The sequence below is a fragment of the Poromitra crassiceps genome, assembly GCF_964638095.1.
Source record: "Poromitra crassiceps genome assembly, chromosome: 3".
In the NCBI taxonomy this organism is placed as follows: Eukaryota; Metazoa; Chordata; class Actinopteri; order Beryciformes; family Melamphaidae; genus Poromitra; species Poromitra crassiceps.
In genome coordinates, this window is record NC_139625.1 from 43,864,942 (window position 1) to 43,889,105 (window position 24,164).

The window sequence follows — 24,164 nt, forward strand, 5'->3', positions numbered from 1 at the left end:
CTGACATGTACAGTAATTCTAACAATTGTTTGTTTGCCACATGTAATGTAATGTGAGATACACTAGTATCGTTCATAATTAATGATTTTGCAGTCTTTCGTTTGACAGTTATTGAAAGTTTTGCGGGGGGGGGGGGGCACCACAAAACAATTACGCTTAGGGCACCCAAATGGCCAGCAGCGGCCCTGTGTGTGTGTGTGTGTGTGTGTGTGTGTGTGTGTTTGTGTCCTTTGCATATCTTGAGAACCGTCCGTCTGATCTACTTCCCACTTGATGAGTGTATATTGATGGGGCCTGGCGACGTGTCGTGCAGTGTCGGATTTGGTGCAATTTGGACACGTTCAATGTTAATAAACTTACAGCAGCGGGGCATGGCAAACTGTGCAGCAGCGGCATGCAGGCACTGCACTAGGATTATATTAAATCATTTCTTATGTTTTCGGTATTTACTCAAAATTAGAACCGTTTCAAAATTGCTTATGGGCCTTCATTATGAACATTCATTCATTAGGTAAAAGTACAGAATTTAAACAAAATTATAGCACATGACAATATGAAAGCACTTTTCCCTGAGATATTTAATGACATTTTGTTTTCTTCTTAAATGGATGGATATTACTTTGGACTTGAACTGTCAGTTTGTGTTTGATAAAGACCAAGGCCCTTTCTTATTGTTTTGCCTTGATTTCATCTCAACTACGTCAGGCTTTCTGTCAATAGTGTTGCGACTCAGTTCAATTAGTTGGGGCTTAAGCGTATCTTCCTACTGCCTGCAGTGTTACCATTATCCAGGGGCACTGCCAGGGATATTGGGCCCCATGAAAGGATATCACATCGGGCACCGGTGAAAAATTTGGGCCATTTGAAGCCCGATTTAGGGGAATATCTCATTTTAAATTAGATTAACATTAGAATTAGACTGTTATGATGTCATTATTCAGTATTAACCATCAATATTTGCTCATTGTCTCACTCATGGGTCACCACGTGCTCTCCCTGCATGCCTGCCCTTATGAATAAGAAATTTGCTAAAGGTCATCTTTTATAGTCTAAATGTACTTTTAATGGTACATTTCTAGAATAGACCCACTGCAATCATGGTAACTGCCATGTTATTCAACACAATGCTGCCCTCACCTCCTTCATTTTAGTATGAATGGCTTGTAAAAAAAAATGGCCTGCATTGATTAAATGTTGACTAGAAGAGGAGGGAAATGTAAAAACTCAGAATTTTCTGTGAAGCCTATATTCACTATGGACTAACAGCTTAATTTCAGTAACACAGTAATTTTGCCACATCCACCTTCCTTCTTATTGAAAAATTTAGTGACTTTATTTTCTCTCTCCTTTCTGCTTTTTCTTTCTCTTTTTGGCTTTAGCGAGATTAGACATGATGCAACTGCTGCTCTCACAGTCACAGTCACCGCGTGACTGCTTCTCCTAGTAGCATCGCTTCATCTAGAGTCAGGACTGACCCAAAAAAATCAAGAAAAGAAAAAATAAACCATTAGTTTTATTTGTACATTGTGAACAATATATTCTATTAATATAATTAAAAATATAATTAATCTAATTAAAAGAAATTCTTCTCAAGAGTCAGGACTGAACCATTTCAAGGAAATCAAAGGGGGAGGGGGATTGCGCAATACAGCGGGTGTCTGGATGATTATTTTTTGCACACAAAAAACAAGAAAAGAAAAAAGAAACCATTAGTTTTCTTTGTACATTGTGAACAAAATATTATATTTATGATGATAAGTTAATAATTTAATACTGCAAAAAAAAATCCAGAGTGTAATTTTGTTTTCCAGGGCACTTATCAGGGCTCCTGTCAGTCAAGGGCCCTTGGAATCATCCTAATCCCCCACCCCTCCCACCCTCCCACATATGGCGCCCTGTTATCCAAGGCTTCAGAAGAAACGACAAGATAATAGGACGTTTTGTGTACTGCGTGAAGCATGGGCAGAGGACAAACTGAGATACTGCTGCTGCACGTGTGGACCAGATCTGACAGAAAGCATGCAGCCTTGGAATACACACGCAATGTATAATAATACACAGAACGTGCACAGCTATGTAATGTAGATGACACACACATGCACAGGAGAAAACCAGAAAAACACAAAACGTGCAACATATTTGTTTCTGTTTCTGTTTCTGTTACTTTTTTTTTTCTTTTTTTTTTTCCAGTCACACACACTGTCTCTGTCACTCTGAGGCCATTTACACCTGGCACTAACATACGTTTTCTATGATCATATTACAATCGGATAGTGCTTGAACACTTGAAAGTACAGGTGTAAACGCCCCCAGCGTGTCACGTACAGACACCACTGATTGATTCTGATGAGTGAGGTCAAAGTACGCAATAGCTTTAATAAGCTTTCTAGCTTTAATACGCCCACCTAGGGTTTCCTGTCTCTACCATTATTTTGTTTTTAAATGTGCAAATAAATAAAATAAAATAAAATAAAATAAAAGCTTACTTACTGTGTAAAAGGTGAATAAGAGCAACACTGCATTTATGTATGTAAACTACACATAGTTTGTTCCGAAAACAGAATATAAAAAGACAATATGAAAGTTTATCCGGCTCATATAGGTTCTTCTGTGATCAGGTAGGCCTTTCAAAACACTGTAACCAGACTGTGACGAGACTGCCAAACAAGGCACCGGCTGGTTAATCAGTGCCAGGATCAACAGCAAAGCAGCCAGTGACTGTCAAGCCTCAACCTCAAACACGGAAGTGCACAAACCTGTTTGGCTGTTGACGGCCGACAACCAGAGTGCAGGCCTCCTCCAAGGCCAATAGTTTGTGCTATTAGCCTTCTGCTTGTTCGTGATGCTTTGTGAGTCGGATCTGATCCACTCCAGAATTTAATTGGTTCTTACTTGGCCCATGGTACACCATTCCACAAAGTTTCATGAAAATTGGGCCAGTAGTTTTTCTGCAATCTTGAAGTTGTGTTTTTGGTTTGTTTGTTTGTTTGTTTGTCAGCAGGACTACAGAAAAACTACAGTACTGGTCCCATTTTCATGAAACTTTGCAGAAGGGTGTAGCATGGGTTAAGGAAGAACCTATTCACTTTTGGAGCGAATCCGATCTGACTCGACTCACGAACAATAATAGCATGAACCATGGCGGAGGTCTGCGCTCTCCGAGTGCCCTTCTAGTTCCATGTGATTTTGAAGATCTAGCAACACTTGTACAGAAAATGGACCTGGGAAAAGTCATGAAGGACTGATGATTGGTTAGGTTTAGGGGTTGGGTTTAGGCATGAGGGGCTCTATTCTCCCACAGGCCATCGGCGCTATTACGGGCCTTAACCGCAAAAAAACGTGCCTTGCGCCTGTTTCGGCAAGATAGCAATAGGCTTTAGGCTGCCAAATGCGCTTTAGGCCGAATGGGCGTGGCGCAGTCCCAAAGTGGGCGTGTCGGCGCTAAATACCAGCCTAGTCATATCTTGGGAGCTGGCCTACATTTAGCGCTTTGCGCTTTTCAAAAGCAGGCCTATTCTTTGCCTTCACTGCTTCTTCTCTGTCACCCTTCTCTCTCTCTCTCTCTGAGTTCCCAGCATGCATTGTGTTTCTTCATTTCGCTACTAAATAGCCACCAAATGAGCCAAAATAGATATAAAAGGTAGTTCTAAATTAATGTGTAATGGTAACACAGCCTGCCATTGTCAACATTTCAATATTGGACCAAATAAAACCTCGAAATGAAAACACCACCCTATGTGAAACATATATGTCCTCCTGGGCATATATATACCCCTTGTCGAGTTAACGTGATTTAGAGAAGTAACAGCGGAACGCGCTTCGGAACGCGCTTCTAATGGCATCTGCTATACTGTGATGTCCGTCCAATAACTTGGCCCTATTTCACATTTAGTTTTACAATAAAAACACATTTATGCAATGACTTGACATAATGTAGGGTATATTTATGTGCATCATCCTTCCTGCAGCAGGCGAGAGAAAATGATATCTTTCTGGACAAACTTTCACCAATCTAATAGGCTATATTTTTCTAGCTGATGCATAGAACATTATTTTCACTTTGATCTTGCTATAGTGTAGCGTATTTACATGCTTGCAGTATTGAAACTGCAGTTAGATTGGTTTGAGAAGCATAATAATATGGAATAATAGCCTATAATGCAGACAGACAGGCTGGATGAAGGGAGGGGGGGGGGGGGGGGCAGAGCGTTTGGCTTTCGTCTGGTTTTGCGGGATCACTGGAATTGGAGCTAAAAAGGCAAGCGTGCGATTCGTTTATTGCACTTATCCAATGAGCATGACGGTGCATAATTTTACGCCTAAAAGGCGTGGTTGTAATGCTTTGGGCTGCATCTAGCGCCAGCACGACGATATCAAGTGCGCCTTTCCACGCCCACTGCTTTGATCTGCGCCTGCCGCTCGGCCTAGAAACTGCGCCGATGCAACGATAGGGGCCGAGGAGTGATGATTGGTTGAGGTTAGGGTCAGCGCAGAGCCATAATAAGAGATGCAACATCTCCATTTACTCCAATGGACAATTTTTTTTACCTCACAAAAGTTCCCAGAAGGTTCTGGATTGTATTTCCTGTCCTGACCTGTCTGTATTTTAGCTCTGTAAATATCTCATCTGACTTGTCATTTGAACTGTCATATGCCTTTGTTTTCTGTTTCTACTGTGCGAATAAAGAAAGAAAGAAAGAAAGAAAGAAAGAACGAAAGAACGAAAGAAAGAAAGGATTAAGCAGCGCTGTCGAGTTGCAGCAAAATGGACCATTTGTGGTGTACTTTGAAAGGGTCAGACATTTAAAGAATCAAATTGTATATTATCAGCTTTATTTTATGCATTCAAACGTAGCGCAAGCCCCCTTCCTGGCTATTCATTGGCTACTGAGTGATGCATTTTGGACCTCCGCTGTTGCTATTCTCTTACTTCATTGCTCTGGGTCAGAGGCTGAGTTAGGTCCCTCCCCGTCCCGCCATTCTAGTATCAACCAATTGTAATCCTCAACCCTTGCCTTTACAGCTTGATTCCTTCTTCCTTGTTTGTGCATTGCTTGTACTGTAAATAGTGCTGCCATTGTAGCAAGTGTATTGTGACATCCTGAAATGCTGGAATAAACATTAAAGTTGAGAAACAGATCAACTCCTTTTCAATTCACTAATGGTGGACTGTTCCTAACATTTGAAAAGGCATTTCATGTCCAATCCTGCAAAGCACAGACCTAACACAAGCCCTGTGCTAATGTTAGGACATAGCAATCCACTGTTTGGCTTTGTTATGAAAAAAGAACAGCAGATGTAACAAAACAATACCACAAACAAACAACAAGAACATACTGTACATGAATTTGAGACAAATGAAGAGGCTGCAGGAATCACATACCACTCTGATAATCACTTTTTTCTTCTCAAGGCTGAACTTATTTTCTATTCCGCAGTGTGTTAGATAAATATGGAAGATATAAATATTGTGGGAGAAACAGCAAATTATTGAGACTCTGTTTACAACCAGTCCAGACTCCAAGGTTTATAAAACCAACGACTAAAAGACATCAGTATGAGCGATTCTAATATTACAACTGTTCAAGCTGGCTTCATAATGGCAAAATCAAGCCCTGCAATGTTAATAATAACATAACACTAAAAATAACTTCCAACACTGACATTTCAAACCTGAACCTTCAATATTGTCTCGAACCTGTCTGAATTGAACTTTGTAGGAATTACTCAGTTAATTACATCCTTTCAACTTTGCTGAGCGAGTTTTCGATATTCATAGGGGAAAACCACATGACGAACACATGCACAATTCATCAAAACATATCAAAAGTCACTCAAAAGTCACTCACTTTCCCATGTTGTGTGGCTGGAGAGCGATGTTTATACAGATTGAGTATATGCAACGAGCTGTTTTGTCACTATGGCTGTGCCAACATGTAAGTTTGAGCTTTGGACAGAGCGCCCGGCACTCATGGCAGACTTCCATGGTAATTAAACCACCAGGCAGGCGACACAGGGTCAAAGGTCAAAGGACACTGCATTACTGCATCGGGCACCACTGACTTCTGCTTGATTCCATGGTGGCACAGCAGTTCAGACAACATAAGGTCAGTTTCCTGTTAGCCGCCACCGTGTCGATTGACAGCCATGTTTTTTGTTTTATTTGTTTTGTTAATGTGTCAGTGACGAAACCCTCTGAACCCTTCTGACTATGACTGACAATGTGAAATTCATGTAATAATCTGTCAATTTCATTCTGTTTTGCTCAAGGGGGGTTCAAGGGGGGGGTTCAAGGGTACTTTATTTGTCACATACAATGTCATACAAGGTAAAACATGCAGTGAAATGAAATAGGATTAGGTCTCTGCCTTTACACTGTGTCAAAGAAGAAAGAAAAAACAACAATAATAACAATAAAAGACACAGGACATAAGAGTCATAAAGTGCTGATCATAAAGTGCTAACCATTTAAGTGCTGTACGGTATTGTACAGTATCCTAAAAGAATAATTTAAAAAGCAGTAGCCTAACACGGCCTGCATAAAAGTACCATAATGGGACCATAAATAATTGTTAGAAAAATAAAAAATAAAGTAGCTCCGTTTCTTGAAAAGTGAAGCCAATTCGGAAGCAACTTAAACCTGCATTCTTTTTAACACTTTCAGTGCCACGGCCCTTGGGCAAAAGGTTGCTTGCTGTGCCACATAGGCCGCAATGCATTTTAAAACAGTCATATAATTTTTTTAATAATTACTATGTAAACACTGAACACGCACAAATAACGATGAGACTCTCTTCTATCACCTGCAAAAAAAAGTTTATTGATCCCATTTTCCGTTCTTTAGTTATGAGCCGGAGAAGATAGCTTGATTGAACGAAAAACATACCTTTTTTTCTACGAGCTGAGATAACGAGCCTTTTGTGAAATTAAACATTTCAAGCACATCTCTGACTCTGAAGCTAATTTTCTGATGTCTGGGTCTGTCTGGGTGAAGTGTATGCTGCTCTGCTGCTCTCCGTGCTCCCCCCCCCCCCCCCCCCTCAACTGCACACGCCTCCTGGGTGTGTCTTATGTGTCTGGTGGCTCTCAGTCTCTGCTGAGTTTGCTGCGCACACACAGTGAATGGTGCGCGACATTCAGCTTTTTGGTTCCGCGTGTGTTTGTCACGGGCTGGCATGCTTCCAGTTCGGAATAATAATGCTGATTATGTGAATGTGCTGTTGCAGCGTACATGGAAGTGCTCAGTTGTGACAGCGGATGCTGCTGCTGGGGGCACAGCTGGCGTTGTGCTCGTTTATGGAGGCACGTCGATGCATACGGACGGATGCGATGCGATTTCCTCATTTTACCCAGTGACTATTTCTGTGTGTTTGGCTCCTTTTTCTCTGATCAGGAGAGTGCTGTCGCCACCTAATGGGTTTGTAAAATAGGTTATCGACCTCCAATAGCTACAATATTGTTAGAGGCGACGTAAGAAGCTTAGATCGACACCCCCCCGTCAAAAAAACAATTTGGAGTTATGACGCCATTTGGCGTCGCTGGCACTGTACGGTAAATTTCTAATGACGCCATATGGCGTCGCTGGCACTGAACGTGTTAATGGGGAGTCTCCACTCCGATTAGACATCAATGGGAAAATTTGCCTACTTCTCACTTGATTTATGACCTCAGTAAACACTTTCCTAATGAGTTTATGGTTTCAATCACTAGTTTCAAGTGAAGTGTTCTTCAATACAGCATGATGTTAATTTAGTAAATTATGGTCCCATTTAGAGTCAAACAGATGTGATTGACAGGTCACCTGTCCAGTGATCACGCATCTTGCCGATCATGGACCAATAGCAGGACGGCGTTGCGACTCTTCTCATCCAAATAATTTTAACCAGACTCAAACATGAACAATTCAATGGCTCAGTTTGCTCCCAAGCGGCTCAATTTACCTTAAAGGAGGACTTACCCCTTAGATATGTATCAGAACAGTGATTTGAAAATACCTATGGAAAAAACCAAGAAATTACATATGCTCTTGTCTATACTAAACTCTTTGGCTGTGTTCAAGTCAAGATTTTTTTTCGGAAATCGACGCCATTACAGTTTGCCCACCGCCTCATAAATAATTTATTTGAGAGGGGCAATATCTTTATAAATATCAACAACTAGCCAACGCTGGTGGCATGTATGGAAACAGTGTTGCTCAAAATGGTTGAAAGTTATATCAATTTGGTAATTCAGTGGCGAACTAGAAATTTAATTATTTTTCTCCATGTATGTGTATGTGGGCGTCTGTATCTATCGATAAGAGCAAAGTGAGGCGAGGCTCATTACCGCAGCACACCGCACAATAGGACAAACCCCCCGCTCTGGGGTAACACAATGCGAGATTTCTCCACGTCATTCCCTCGTCTAACTAGCGATAAACCGCGCAATGAAATCCGTTTTTAATTTGCGTTTTGGGGCTTTTCGTGATTCTTGTTAAAAGTTACAGCACCTCTGATTTTTCCTCTCAGGGCGCAGGCAGCGCAGGGCAGAGCTCTTCTCCTCCTCAGTCAGCCCATTCAGTCTGTCCAAACTCAATACCAATATAATCTCAGTAGGAGGGATGCAGGGAAATATATTATAGTAGCCGATGTGTTTAGAGAAGCTTTGTCACGTTGTCACGTCGTAGTATAGCGTTATATTTTACATGTGCGCTAAACTGCGATGAGATTTGTTTGCGGAAATGTCAGACTGTGCTCTCTCTGCTCTGAGCACAGAGAGCACAGCTGCTGCTGCGCGCGCCCCCGCTTGGGGCTCGTGCATGAGGATGCAGTACGACTCTCTCCCAAACACTCAGTTTCATGACCCAATAAGTAACAAAAAGAGGTGGTGTAAAGTTAAAAACAACATAATATATTTTATTTTATTTTTCAATCGTTCCTATCAGGAATAAATAAATGTCCCTCTGTATGTTTTTTTTTATTATCGATGATGACTTTGTGTGTTGTGTACGGCTTGGGTTGTGTACCTGTGTTTGTAGGTGTCATTTTGATATGAATTTGGCTAAAACAGTTTGTGTTTGTTAGTTACAATTATGTTGACAGGAGAGCTGAGCAGGTGGTGACATGAAAGAGAATATACTGAATAATGACATCACAACAGTATAATCCTAATGTTGATTTAAAATGATATATTACTCTAAATATGGCTAAAAAAGGGGGAAAAAAACCCTCAATTTTTTTCCGGCGGCGCCCTTGCGGTCGCCACCGAATCCGCCTCCCCTTGCTCGACCACCCCTATTTCGGAACCCTGGTTACGGCCCTGGCTGGGATCAAAAGCATGTTAGGGTACGCCCACCGACAACGTCGAGGAAACAAACTGCAAGCCGATATGCTGCAGATTTGACGCGGAATATTATGAAACATGAAGGAGGAAAGGGAGGAAACTGCGACAGCAGCAAAGAAAAGGACATGCAGCCAACGGTGCAGGAAGCCCGGTGCGGTGGGCGCTGCAGCACCCCCTGGTGTCCCTGGTCGGCGCTGCCCTTGCGGGCAGCAAGGGCCCCCCAGGGGACCCCCCAGGGGTCCTTGAGGGTCTCCAGGGGTCCCAGGCAACATATATATATATATATATTTTTTTTTTGAAAGGATCTGTGTGTATATATATATATATATATATATATATATATATATATATATACACACACAGATCCTTTCCAAAAAATTTGAATATCATGGAAATACCATGGATGACCGTGGGCTTCAGCAGTCATCAGGTCAGAGTTGTGAAAGTTGCATTTAAATAAAATATATTGTGTTAAGTTTTTATTTGCATAGTCTCTTATGTGCTACTGAATCAACCAGAGGGCAAAGCATATGTTATGAGCTAAGGGGCAGAATGGAAATGTTTATTTTTTAAGTTAGATAGATGTTTATATCAATATCTTAGACTACCTCGATGCACCGGGTCCCACATTGTCCCACACAAACGTACTCTTTCTCCCACATCTGGTTAGTTGGGATCTGGTCACCGTGTGTGTGTGTGTGTGTGTGTGTGTGTGTGTGTGTGTGTGTGTGTGTGTGTGTGTGTGTGTGTGTGTGTGTGTGTGTGTGTGAAATGCAACTCAAATGGGAGTATGAGTGGGAGTGCGTGTGGGTTGTAAGCATGTGTGAGGCATACATTGTACTGTATATGAAATAGTATGTGCTGCTGCCCATGGTGTTGGGCTGGTGTTGTTCATTATGTTCACATTATGTCTTCTTGCACTATTTTTATATTGTTGTTTGGTCCGTTGCAGCATGGGCTTGTCCTCCAAGACAAGTTTCTCCTAAGGGAGACCAAATAAAATAATCTAATCTAATTACCCCTCCTTGGGGCAAATTGAGCCCAAAAGTTGTCTTTTCATTATTCTTTTGTTTAGCTGCATTCTTATCAGTTAATTTGAAAGTCAACATCCTGAAATATGGCTGGAAGCATTTGTTTTAGTTTTGTCTAATTTATCCTTGCCAAGATAACATTTTGAGTAAAAACTGCCTCACCATACCCTGCTCTCCCCTATTTGAGTTATGAGTTGTTGGCCTCCCACTGGATCACACCCCCTCTCCCTCATCTCCCTCCTCTAGTTGCTCTAATTTGCTCTGAAAGTAAAGAATTATCTTTTGCCTCTCGCCTTACTAGTCAAAACAAGCACATTTGTGATGGCTGAAGTGGCCATTTTGGAAAAGCATTTACTATAAGATCCATAATGAATGTGGGCTTCTGTCTGTCTTTCTGCTAATAGAGATGTTGTGAACAGTCTGCCTCCAAGAGCAGCTGCGTTTGTTCTTGCTCTCCACCTTATTCTTGGTTATAAGATGAGGAAGCTGGGGGGTACGGTGGTGCAGTGGTAAGCGCTGTCGCCTTACAGCTCGAAGGTCCTGGGTTCGATTCCCACCTGGGACGCTGTGAACGCTGAAGGAATGCGAGCCCGTCCGCATCCTCGAGTGCCCACCACCCGGGTGGGGTTGTCAAAAGGGCCTTTCTGTGTGGAGTTTGCATGTTCTCTCCATGCCTCCCGGGGGTTTCCTTCATATAGGAACCCCCTTCACCAAAACATGCAATATCCTGGTTGCTAATGTGGTTCCTCCTCTGGTCGTTAAGGGCGCCTGTTCGGAGGGAGGGGAACTGGTTGGAATATAGCGTGAACCTCCCACGTGCTATGTCCTACCGGTGAAGCTTCCCCTGTCAGGTGAAAAGAAGCGGCTGGCTAACTGCCCATGTCTCGGAGGAAGCATGGAGCCAGTTTTGGCTCTCCCCAGATCGGCAGAGGGTGGAGTAGCAACCAGGATAAATAAATTAAATTAGCACTAAAGGGGGATAAAAATGGGAAAAAAATCGGGGGGGGGGGGAGATGAGGAAGCAACGACCATTTAGTTTTTCTGGTTTTATTTATTTTTCTCTATTCTTTCTCTTATCATTCTTAACAATCCTATTATCATTCTGTGGCCACAGTCTGTCAGAGAATGTGCTCTGGCCTCTGACCTATTTGGTTGATGGTTATTGGTTATGTGAAATGTTGGAGATTTAGGAATTGAACATTGAAGGTTATTGTGCTGTTGCACTGACTGTGAAGTCACTCTAGAGAAGAGCATTGGCTGAAAGCCTACAGTAAAATGTAAATGTAAATGTTGTATGAGGACTGTTTTCTGTGCTGGCTTTGCAAACTGTAGGCCTACTGGGAAGGAAAAAAAGGTTCTCACGATTCATGAATGAGCAACTTTGGGGCTTTTTCAGGATGCTTAATTCAGTAGCCGTCAGTGAGAAAAAGTCCACTGTTCACACTAGATTTTTTTTTCTGACTTTACTGAGATTCTTGTTAAAATGAGATCATTGACAACACGTGTGTCTGCCCTCAGATCCAGCTGAAAGGAATGAGCCCAAGATAGAACACAGGCTGAGGTTCGCAAATATCTCTTAAAAAGGATGTGTGATGTGTGGGAGGGGGGCAGGGCTGCCCGAGTAAACAGCCAATTGTGTTAAGTGTTTATGTTCTAATAATTCTTCTGTTGGCTAAGTTCTTCTTGTATAAATCCATGTACATCAATAAAAAAAGTTGCAACTTCTATGTTTCAGACAACTTTATTTACATGCACAATGTTGTTCACAAATGTCCTCAATGGAGAATGACAATTAAACAAACGGAATGGACACCGTTATGGGCAAGCCTGTAACATGTTCAGTTTAAAGTGGTCTTAAACAATAGTGTTGCTTGTAACATGTATGCTTGTCTATTAGTAAGGTAGTAAAAAAAAGCTTACAAATGCTGAATAAAAATAAGAATAAATGAATAAAAATGATTTAGGCTAGCACAGGCAAGGACACTTGCAACAATTTTGGCTGAACAAAAAAGATAGAAAACGGTTTTGCGAGTATTGAAAATCATACCGTCCTGATTTTTAAATCCCCTGGTATACCGTAATGCGCCATTTTGATCTAAAGGTTTCTGCTTAAATTCTTGAAATGTGTTTCTTAGACAAATATAAATAGCGAAGCTGATCCGATTTCTTCCCAAAGCCATCAAGGCAAAGGGCAGCTACTTTAAAGAATCTAAAATATAAGATTGTTTTGATTTTTTTTTACACTTTTTTTGGTCCCTGCGTAATTTGATTTGTGAGATTTCATAGTTTGAGGCCATTACTGTTATTCGGAACTGTGAAAAATAGTAAAAATGAAGAAAAATGTGGTGTTTCCTCCAAACTTTTGACTGGTGTAACTGTATGCAGTTCTGAAAAACACACTTTATGTAACTTTTCAACAAAGCTTGTCTGGTATGTTGTGTCAAAGAGTAACATACAGTAGTGTGCTGTATGATACAGAATTCTGAATTTAGAATCAGAATTAATCAAGAGAGAAGGTTTCGCAGCCACATATAAAAACATGCTTGTGTATAAAGGAGTGGAGAGCCTTCGTCTCTCCTCAACACGTGGTTCCCAGCCAGAGATGCATACCAAGACACAAAGACCCCCAGAAGAAGCATTAGCTTGCCTCTATTCCTCCATTCTGTCCCCTCACAAAACCAACAAGGCATCGCTCACAGAGCTGTTTCAAAGTAATGGGAAAAAGCACTTTCCACAGGGGGCAGCGGGACAGGGAGCGCCAAGCTGTCAGGGGGTTCAGCACAGCAAACAGCCTGGTAATGGGAGTAGGGGAGTTTGGGGTAATTTTACCTGTCACTGCTGCTCCCATCTACCTGCCAGATTGATCTGGCCCGTCTACTGTACCCAACCAAAATACCATAGGCTATATACATCTTACAAAGTCACTTCATCTTTTTTTATTACTTTTTTGGGGATTTTCTCACGTTTTCTCTGCAATTGTTACTTGGCCAATTCCTCCTGCTGTCCTGGTCGTTGCTCCACCCTCTCTGCTGATCTGGGGAGAGTTGTACACTAGCTTCCCATTGCAACAACGGCCAATTATGTTTGTAGGAATATCTGACCAAGCCGGAAGTACCGCTGCCGGGAATTGAACAACGCCCCAAGTCAGTTCATCTTCTATTGAGTCTTTCCCTCTTATGTTTCTTCAAATAAATGAAAGAAATGTACCAATAAGCTACGGAATTGCATTTGTCTGCATTTGTCCCCCCCCCCCCCCCCCGACACACACACACAGAAACACACACACACACACATATGCAAGCGTGCGCGCACACGCACGCACGCACACCTAGAAGGTGAAACATGTTAACTGTGCAATAACTATGTAATAACTCTCTCAAAGCTGTCTCAATAACTAAATCAAATCTGTGCTTATATAGACTGATAAATAACTGCACAATATGCTTATATAGCCTTGTTTAATTACAATCCAGTGTGGTTTACATTATATACTTAGACTGTACATAAGTACACAATATTTTTTTTCTTATATACCGTATATACATATAACAGTCACTCTACATCACATATTGTCTACAATGTTCAGCAGTTAACTTGCTTAATATGTACCTTTGCTTGATGTCCTTGTTTGTCCATTTTAGCTTATATGCATACCTTTTCTTTTTCCTGTGTACATTGAGAGCAACCACCGGAGTCTGATGCAGTGTCTGTAACGTTAGCACTGCATGGTGGACACTCTTCTTCTATGGTGTTCATATCAGTTAAAGGAGCAGTTCACCCAAAAAAGACAATTCGGTCATCTCCTCAGCCTCATGCCTGTTAAATCAGTGGGCTAGCTTGCCTGTCGAGTGATCGCGCAACTTGCTGATCATGGACCAATAACAGGCAGAGCTGAAGCTCTGGGAAACCCCCCGTCTCGTGTCGTCTCACGTGAGCTGCGCAAGGACCACAAGATGGCTACAATCAGACAACACTTTTCTTACAAACGTGAGTCCAAAAAACAATGGATGGCTCCGTCCATATTATTTAGCTCAGTGGTTGAAACACAGATTGTGAAGTTTGTCCACATAACACACAGGGAGGTTGCCAGCACAAATCCATAGCAACCTTCTGCAAAACAACTGAAGTCAGTGGAGACCAGTTCTTCAGAGTTCCAAACAGACCTATTTTACACCATAATTTTGTGACAATCTGATAGCTGATTGATTTGCAACAAATAATGATGTCTAGGTCTTTCTATTCACAGTGTGATTGTTTGGCAGTTTTTGTTTTGGTCCCAATTGACTTAAGTTGGCTGCAACGAAGTTGTGCTGGCAACCTCCCTGTTTCGTTCACAACTGTGAACAAAACATTCACTTCAGAGTTTTTAGACAGTCAGAGTTCAGACAAACAGACTTCTGTTGTGTTCCGTCATTTACATGTATTCTACAGTCCACCACTAGGGACACTATCGTAAAGTAGTCACTTTTGAGATGCTGTGAATGAACGTGACTGACAGTAGAAGAAGAGTTAAGATGGCTGCTACCACTACAGTTCCTCACATGACCTTTAGAGAGTAGCCTAATTGATCATTGCAAAATGTTCTGTCCTCCTGAAAACTGAATTTCAGTCCAAAATGGCAAATTCTGTAGTATTCCATGTTTTACAGTTGATTCCATTTTTATTGGTCAATTCCGTGATTCCGCAATCGTGGAAATCATATGGCTCTAGTTAATGCATCATTCTCACCTGGACAAACCAATTGAACTGAAGGAGTTAATGCCATCGTTCTCACCTGGACAAACCAACTGAACGGAAGGAGTCAATGATGTCTCAGACCATTTTCAATAATACCTTAGTCAATACCTGATTAAACTTATTCATTCATTCATTGATTCCTTCCATTCATCTTTATCTCCCCTGCAGCCAATGCCCTGTTCAGGTTATGTCACTCAGTTATAAATAGACATGCCCCTTCAATCCTGTCCAATCACTGTCTCCCACGCTTTCCCTCTCTCTGGCCTGCTGGCCAATCACTTGAATGGAGTATCACATGAATGGAGTAGTAGTTTATATCAGGCCCCTAGTATTTGTCTGTGTGTAACTCACCTTGTGTGTCACCTGCAGTTGCTGATCCTACGCCGTTGCAGTTGTTTCAACCCTCCTCCTCCCCTGAACACCACCATGTCATGACTCCTGTAGAACTCCCTATGGGGGGTTCTCTATCCTATACATCACTGACGTCCTCCTCTCGCTCAGGAGGAGCGACATCACATCATGGAGTCATACGCCAAATCTAAATGTTCTTTGTTCATTCATTAAAGTTTGTTATACCTTCCTTCTAGTCTCTCATTATTGAAATGCTATCATCTCACCTGGACAAACCAACTGAACTGAAGGAGTTAATGCCATTGTTCTCCCCTGGACAAACCAACTGAACGGAAGGAGTTAATACCATCATTCTCACCTGGACAAACCAACTGAACTAAAGGAGTTAATGCATCATTCTCACCTGGAGAAACCAACTGAACTGAACAAGTTAATGCATCATTCTCACCTGGAAAAAACAACTGAATGGAAGGAATTAATGCATCATTCTCACCTGGACAAACCAACTGAATGGAAGGAGTTATACTCACCTGGACAAACCGACTGAACTGAAGGAGTTAATGCCATCGTTCTCACCTGGACAAACCAACTGAATGGAAGGAGTTACAGTAATGCCATCCTTCTCACCTGGACAAACCAACTGAATGGAAGGAGTTACAGTAATGCCATCCTTCTCACCTGGACAAACCAACTGAATGGAAGGAGTTACAGTAATGCCATCCTTCTCACATGGACAAACCAACTGAATGGAAGGAGTTACAGTAATGCCATCCTTCTCACCTGGACAAACCAACTGAATGGAAGGAGTTACAGTAATGCCATCCTTCTCACATGGACAAACCAACTGAATGGAAGGAGTTACAGTAATGCCATCCTTCTCACATGGACAAACCAACTGAATGGAAGGAGTTACAGTAATGCCATCCTTCTCACATGGACAAACCAACTGAATGGAAGGAGTTACAGTAATGCCATCCTTCTCACATGGACAAACCAACTGAACTGAAGGAGTTAATGAATCGTTCTCACGATGTGTGCAGCGGGTGTGCATGCCTGCATGCAGCGGGCGTACGGGGCTGCCTTTAGCTTGACTACAGCCATGTTTTAGTTACAGGCTGTACTGAGGTATCTGGGTGATGGACAAACTGGAGGAGGGGGAGCGGGGGGGCAGCGTGACCTTGGCGAGTTTTCGGCGCTTGCCAGCGGAATGATTTTCAGCGTGGGTGAAGCTCCGGAGAGGGGAAGGGGATGCTGCTTAAAGTGAGTCCACTCGGAGCTGTTATTTCTGTCTCAGGCAGGACATCCCTCCACACTCTCTCTCACACACTCCCCCACAGCTCAGGTATTCGCGCGGGGGGGGGGGGGGGGGGGGGGGGGTCTGGCATTTACAACGAGAGGCAGATTATTATTACACCCAGCGTCGTCTCAAGGCTGTGGACACCCTCGCCGACTTCCACAGCTCAGCAGACAGAGTAGATAAGGACGTTTTCTGTCAACGTGATAAAATATCATCAGTGGCGTCAAAAGATTAAAGCGAAAACCAAACATCCCTTACAGAAAAAGAACTATGATAATGCTGAAATTAGGGATGCATGATATCTGATTTTTTTTTTTTGCCAATATCCGTTTCCCGATATTTTCCAATTCTTTGGGCCGATTGCCGATAGCAATATATGCGTGCATTTTCTTCGCCTAATTTCAGAGAACATCAAATCTCTCCTGTAGTGGAATTAACACATTATTATGCCTACTCTTATGGTGATGGCTCACTGGCAGATACAGACATACAATAAATACAATGCTTTTCAAAATGTACACGTTCACTGGGCAGAATAAGAAAACTACTTCAACTTAGGTTATGTAAAACATGCCATCTCTGTTTTATCAGCCTTTCATATCGAAAGAAATGTTTATTTCAGGGCGATGCCGATATTTCATTTTAAAGCCTTTATCGGCCGATGATGTACCAATATCATCATGCGTCCCTCGCTCATATACATTATAGAAGAGTACAATTTAAAACTATAGGAGGTAAAAAAAAACTGATAACGTCACTATAAACTCACTAGACTAGAACAGACACACATTGGTAAGTCTCTGTAGGAATACTAGCCTATAAAGTGAAAGGTGACAGTGGTAACGCACGGACGCACACACGCACGCACGCACGCACGCACGCACGCACACACACACACACACACACACACACACACACACACACGCAGACTCACACTCACACACATGCAGACTCACACTCACACAGACACACTCACAAGGTGAAAACAATACCAGCCATGCATGAACATTTATTCTTCTTATTTACTATTAATATCCTGCGTTTCACTGCGAGCCTCAGTGTGTCGTGGTGTAAATGTTGTTTCAGAGGCTGCCCCCCCAGCCCTCTGCAGGAGATACTACTTTCAAACAATTTAAACTTTTTTGCCAATGCAAATGGTAAAAAATGTGTGATGCAATGATAGGAAAATTTTGGCCGATACCGATAAACGATATTAACATTGCTGTTATGGCCGATAACCGATATTTACAGATGATCTGTATAAAAACAAGTTTCTATGATAATACAATTTTGTACATACTGAAAAACACATGTGGCCTCTGTGGATTTGAAAAAGTAATGAATATCTTTATTTCCAAAACATTTGGAAAAGCCAATAAATCATAGATTTACCACATTGTTTGATTTACCACATTTGTCTGATAACCGATATCAACAATGCAACATCGGTCCGATGCCGATATGTTAAGAAAATTACTACCATTGGCCGATACCGATATGATTGCCGATATTGTGCATCCCTATCAAAAATAAATCAAAGCTATAAACATTTGACACACAAATCTGCATCAGCCTTCACAAGCCTGCCGCTACTCTCATCGGGTTAATTTCTAGGGAGTGAAATGAAACTATTTCTCATTCTGAGAAAATGAAGAGGGTGCAGGTATAATGTGTGTGTGTGTGTGTGTGTGTGTGTGTGTGTGTGTGTGTGTGTGTGTGTGTGTGTGTGTGTGTGTGTGTGTGTGTGTGGAGTGAGTGGTGTGAGTGGTGTGTGTGTGTGTGTGTGTGTGTGTGTGTGTGTGTGTGTGTGCGTGCGTGCGCGTGCGTGCGTGCGTGCGTGCGTGCGTGTGTGTGTGTGTGTGTGTGGAGTGAGTGGTGTGTGTGTGAGAGTGAGTGAGAGTGTGAGTGAGTCTAGTTTGTTTACATTTTCATTCTTCTTCTTTTTCTCCATCAGCTATGGTAGCACTAATATTCCTGTAATATTCCTATTGTGACTTTGCTGTGATATTATTATTTCTACAATTTAAAATTAGGCTACAATTCTACTCCCTAAAGTTGGGCTCTCTCATTTATTTCCAGATGACATGGTATTATTACGGAATTACACACTCAATATTGGGTGCAATTAAACAGCATATAATAATAAATTCGACTGATACAACATACTTCTTTGCATTATACATTGATTATTATATTTATTGTATTGTATTGTCTTGTATCTCTGAATATTGATATGAACGCTGCATACTTGCACTAAGACTAAGACAAATTCCTTGTATGTAATCTTGTATATTGTGGCAATAAAAGTGATTTTGATTTAAATTAAACACAGTGGATTTAAGCATTGCTGTTTGTATCTCATCTTTTGCCAGCTTTAAAATAAGTCAGCTGCTGCACATCAGTAACTCAACCTTAGAATTTCTGTTATAAAGTCATTCATGAATGAACTGTGCATGCTATTTTACCATTTTCTGTGAGACTGTGTTTGACTGTGGAGGCTGTAAAGCCTGCTGCAGTATTCTAACAGAAAAACACATAGCTATCTCATTTGATACACTTGCACCTGATCAGATGTCAAAGTAGTTCCCACATTTACCTATGCTTTTATGTGGATTAAACAGCACAACATGCAAATTCACATAACTGCATGTCCTTGGTAATATAGGCTACGTCTTTGTGAAACTTAATGTCTCTTGTAATTGAATAATCACAAATGTGGCAAAATAAGTGTTTGCAGGGATGGCATTTGATTATAGGCAATAGCCTATAGTTAGCCTATTAGTAGGCTAATAGCCTACTAGTAGGCTATTGTTTCCGATAGGCCTGTTTCTATTGGAAACTAAACTATAGGCTATTCATGATTTACGGATGGGTTATAGGATAAAAAATAAAGAAATTAACGTGATCTCTTTTGCGTTAATGCTCATGACTCTGCATTATTGTAGGCTACCTGCTCTTAGCCCTAGATTAGGCTATAACAATTTTTTTTTACTTTTACTTTTAAATAGGCTATCTGAAATCTGATGGCAATCACTCTCTGGCACACAGTCATTCCATACAAAAAAAATCACTTTTTTCCCGACACAAGGCTGCACCGCGCACTGGTCAGAACGCTCTGAAATATGAAGCGCGGATTCGACACGCGTGTTCTCTTTCTGTGTGTGTTTGTCTGTGTGTGTGTGCGTGCGTGTGACGTTTGTGTGCGTGTGTGTGTGTGTGTGTGTGTGTGTGTGTGTGTGTGTGTGTGTGTGTGTGTGTGTGTGTGTGTGTGTGTGTGTGTGTGTGTGTGTGTGTGTGTGTGTGTGTGTGTGTGTCAGTCTCTCTCTCTCTCTCTGCTCATATGGAAAAGTTAGTTTGTGAAATTAAAAGTAGCCTACAAGATTTCTTAAAGGCACCGACCTGTCACTTGGTCAGTAAGCGTGGCTCTCCGGACGTGTTGATCCAGTGTTGCTGTGTTTAGTTTGCTGGTTTCCAACGCTGTGCGTCCCCGCCGCGGCCACGCGCATACCCTACAAACTGTAGAAAATATGCGTCACATGTGCCCGGCGCCTGCTCGTGCTCCACCAACCGTCTCCAACTTCTTCATTCCTCTCGTCTTTAATATTCCCCAGCGTCTGTGCGCCTGTCTCCAGTCCAGCTTAAAAGAGCGACAGGTTTGTTGGACGGACCTGGTGACGTCACAGATCACACCCACTTGGAGAGTTGCCCGCTGCGCACACAGCAGGCAACAGGTCCTCTCTAGAGCAGGGGTTCTCAACATGGGGTCCGGAGGCCACCAGGGGGACTCAGGGGGTTCCAGGGGGTCCCCAGTGGAATAATTTATTTTCACTAAGCTATAATTCCACCCATAACTCAATGACTGACTATTTTGGTCATGGGTTTCATACACTTTCTGTAAAACATCTAAAAGCAAAAATCTTATCAGATGGAGGACCTATGGGACAAAATCTTACCAAATGCGGGTCCGTGCTCCGTGGTCTAATTTGTGTCAGTTTAGGGGTCCTTGATGTGAAAAATATGGACAATAGGGTCGGGGACCAGCAGGGGTCCTTGTGGGGGTTCCAGGGAGTCCCCAACAAATTGATGAATTATTAAACTTCACTATTATTTCAGTTATACAAGGAGTTAATGGTTAATAATGGCAGATAGGCTACAGTTTCTCTCTTACTTACCTACCTAAAATTAGTGTGTGTGACTGGTCATTTAGTCAGGCTTCGCTGGCATGAAGCAGCCTCTCCTCTCTCTCTGCAGGGTTTTCATAGTCCAGTTTCATACTGTAGCGATCCAGGTAATCCAGGTATTACATGTAATGTGCAATAGAAGTGTCTAGATTGCAGCTAGGAACTGATGTGTGGGTGTGTTACCGAGGGGGAACACTAGGTTGTGGGAACGCTTCCGGGGGGAGAGCATGCGTGGAGTCAGTCTCCGGTGACCGCCTAAGGAGAAGCAGCTAGCTAGCTATGGCGTAGCAACCGCCTAGAGTTGTGATATGACTAACTGAGAATAAAGAACCCTGTACCAGCAAGAAGCCTCTGTCTCTTAAATACCAGGAACGCTACAATACATTACAATTCCGCTCACCTGTGGGCTGCTCCACTCTGGAGCACCTGCTTGTGGACTCCTCCACTCTGGAGCTCTCCATGGTGTCGGCACTAATTAACTAATTCAAAAATCCGGCTGCATTATGTCACCCACAGGGCTGCTCTTTACACTTCCTGAAAGATTCAGCGCGATAGCACGTAAAATGGCATTGCTGTGGCCAAACACAATTCTGCTCAGTCACACACACGCACGCACGCACGCACACTCACGCACGCACGCACGCACGCACGCACGCACACACACACACACACACACACACACACACACACACACACACACACACACAAACATCACATTCCTATTATGATACAGATGGGTCATGGGATTCAGGACAAAATCATATTTGACAGTAAAAAATATTCTCAGATTTGGGTCTGACAGACAAAATCTGACGAGACCACAGACAAAAAGTCTGTGACTCTAGATAGATAGATAGATAGATAGATAGATAGATAGATAGATAGATAGATAGATAGATAGATAGATAGATAGATAGACAGATAGATAGATAGATAGATAGATAGATAGATAGATAGATAGATAGATAGAGTACTTTATTCATCCCTGTAGGGAAATTCTGGCATTACAGCAGCAGTAGCATCAATGACAGCAACAACTAATTAAACAATAAAAAGTTACACAAATTCCTGTAGGTAAGGTGCAGAGCAAAAACAGCAGTATCAACATATTGCAAGAAAGAAGCAAGAAACAATACAATACGTAAATATGCAAAATACAATATATACAACTTTACTTCCACCGCCGTTACATCTTTCGTTTCCCGGAAACTGTAAGTATATTAAATAATACTGTAGCGAATCGGGTATTCGCCCGACGCAGGGATCGCGGAACCGCCCGGGCCACCCGGGCCGCGGCCCGGGTACTTTTCAGTTCCCCAAAAAAAAAAAAAAAAAACATTTATAGTGGATCTGACTTGTTTAGTTCACTTTAGATTCACATCACATCTGAAAAACAACCAGTCGAGTGTAATAAGTAAATGAGGTTTAATTGTAAAAAAAAAAAAAAAAAAAAAAAAAAAAAAAAAAAAATTAGATTTTTTTTTTTTTTTTTTTTTTTTTTAGATTTTTTTTTTTTTTTTTTTTTTTACAATTAAATCTCATTTACTTATTACACTCGACTGGTTGTTTTTCAGATGTGATGTGAATCTAAAGTGAACTAAACAAGTCAGATCCACTATAAATGTTTTTCAGTAGATGCTGTGATGTAGCCACAAGAAAGGTGCAATATTAATGTTTTTCAGGAGATGGCGATGTTGCTAGCTATAGGTTCTAAACAAGAAATGTGGTTCAAATGTTTACAGTAGTTTTCCTTTCTGGCTGCACTACAATGTTACAATGCTGTGAGACAGGCCCGGCGTTGGAGGGGGGCCTGACCGGGCCGGGCCCCCCATTCCCTAAACTGGCCCCCCCATTCAATTTTTTTTTTTTTTTGTGTGTGTGCTAAAAACGTTTTTCCGTTTTTCTGTTTTAAAGTTTAAAACGGAATCTGGCTGTCATTAGGCATTGATTAACTGAATGCTATTGCTAACTGTTACTTTGAACCTCCATTTGCAATGATTCTGGCTGGATATTAATTAACTATTGTAAATTTGTCACAATGAATGCAATTTGTGCACAATGTGTAAATACATTTAATATTAATTGTTTAGGCCTATTTGTAAAGTCACAACACATTAGAGATGTGTGTAGTTCCTCATAGATTTAGCCTCTTCCTTTTGCTCTCAAATGCACCAGTTTGATGAATTTTACTTTAAAATGTACAAAATCTTCTTCCGGGGGAGAATCCCCCCGGACCCCCCTTGGCCCCCCCAAGCTAGGGGCAGGCCCCCTCTGTAATTTGGTTCTGGAGCCGGGCCTGCTGTGAGACGGAGCTAAACACAAAAGATGCAATATTAATAGTTTTTCATGAGATACTCAGTATTTAATATTAATACTAATACTAATAATAGAAAAGGAGAAGATACTGAATAATGACATCACAACAGTATAATCCTAATGTTAATTTAAAATTAAATATTCTTCTAAATATGGATAAAAGTCCAAAAAACATAAAATTTTCTTCGGCGCTGCCGAGATTCGGGGGCACACGCCCCCCCGGCGGGGGGACACGCCCCCCCGACACGCCCCCCGGCCCCCCCAAGTTCAGATGCGTTCCGCTATCCCTGCGCCCGAGGAACCGGAGACTTGAGTTGGTACAGGGCTTTTATTCACAGTTAGTTATCTTAGCTCCCAGCGGTAGCCTTGCTGCTAGCTCTCCACACGACCACACTAGCTCCCCGCCTAACTTGTCTGACTTCCGCCACGCGGCCGCTGGTCACATACACACCCTTCCCCCTAGGAACAACCCACACATCTCAGTTCCTAGCTAAACACGGAAACACCACATTACCTGTAATTACCTGGATCGCTACATACTCCTCACCCAACAAGAAGTCGCGCCCACGCGACACCCACAACCCACACATATTAGTCCATGGGCCAAACACCAAAATTCCACATATCGGTACCACTCAAGTGGGCAAATTCTAATCATGATTTTTGAACATGTATATATCCATAGATGATATTTTAGTATGATAGCCTTTCCAGAATGGTAGCTTTCTCACGGTTATCAGCTCATGAAGTTAGCCAGCCCCTACAATAATTTGGATTCTAGGTGCTGATGCATATCCTATTCTAGGCTCTTTTTAGGACCTTTACTCATGTTTGATGAGAATATATTTGATAGAATTTTAAAGGGTAGCTTCCTAGCTTTCATTTAAGCTCAGTTTTGTGTCTCTCTGACAAATACAGAGGTCACAGGAG

General features: G+C 41.9%; 1 protein-coding gene across 1 annotated transcript in view; it reads right to left on the reverse strand.

The window, feature by feature from the left end:
* The window catches only part of esr2b (estrogen receptor 2b), an 82,691-nt gene extending 62,410 nt beyond the window's left edge, over positions 1 to 20,281 (reverse strand). The window contains exon 1 of the mRNA XM_083633278.1: positions 20,137 to 20,281. The gene's annotated coding sequence lies outside the window, so the exon portion shown is untranslated. The remainder of the gene's footprint in view (positions 1 to 20,136) is intronic.
* Positions 20,282 to 24,164: the final 3,883 nt, after the last annotated feature.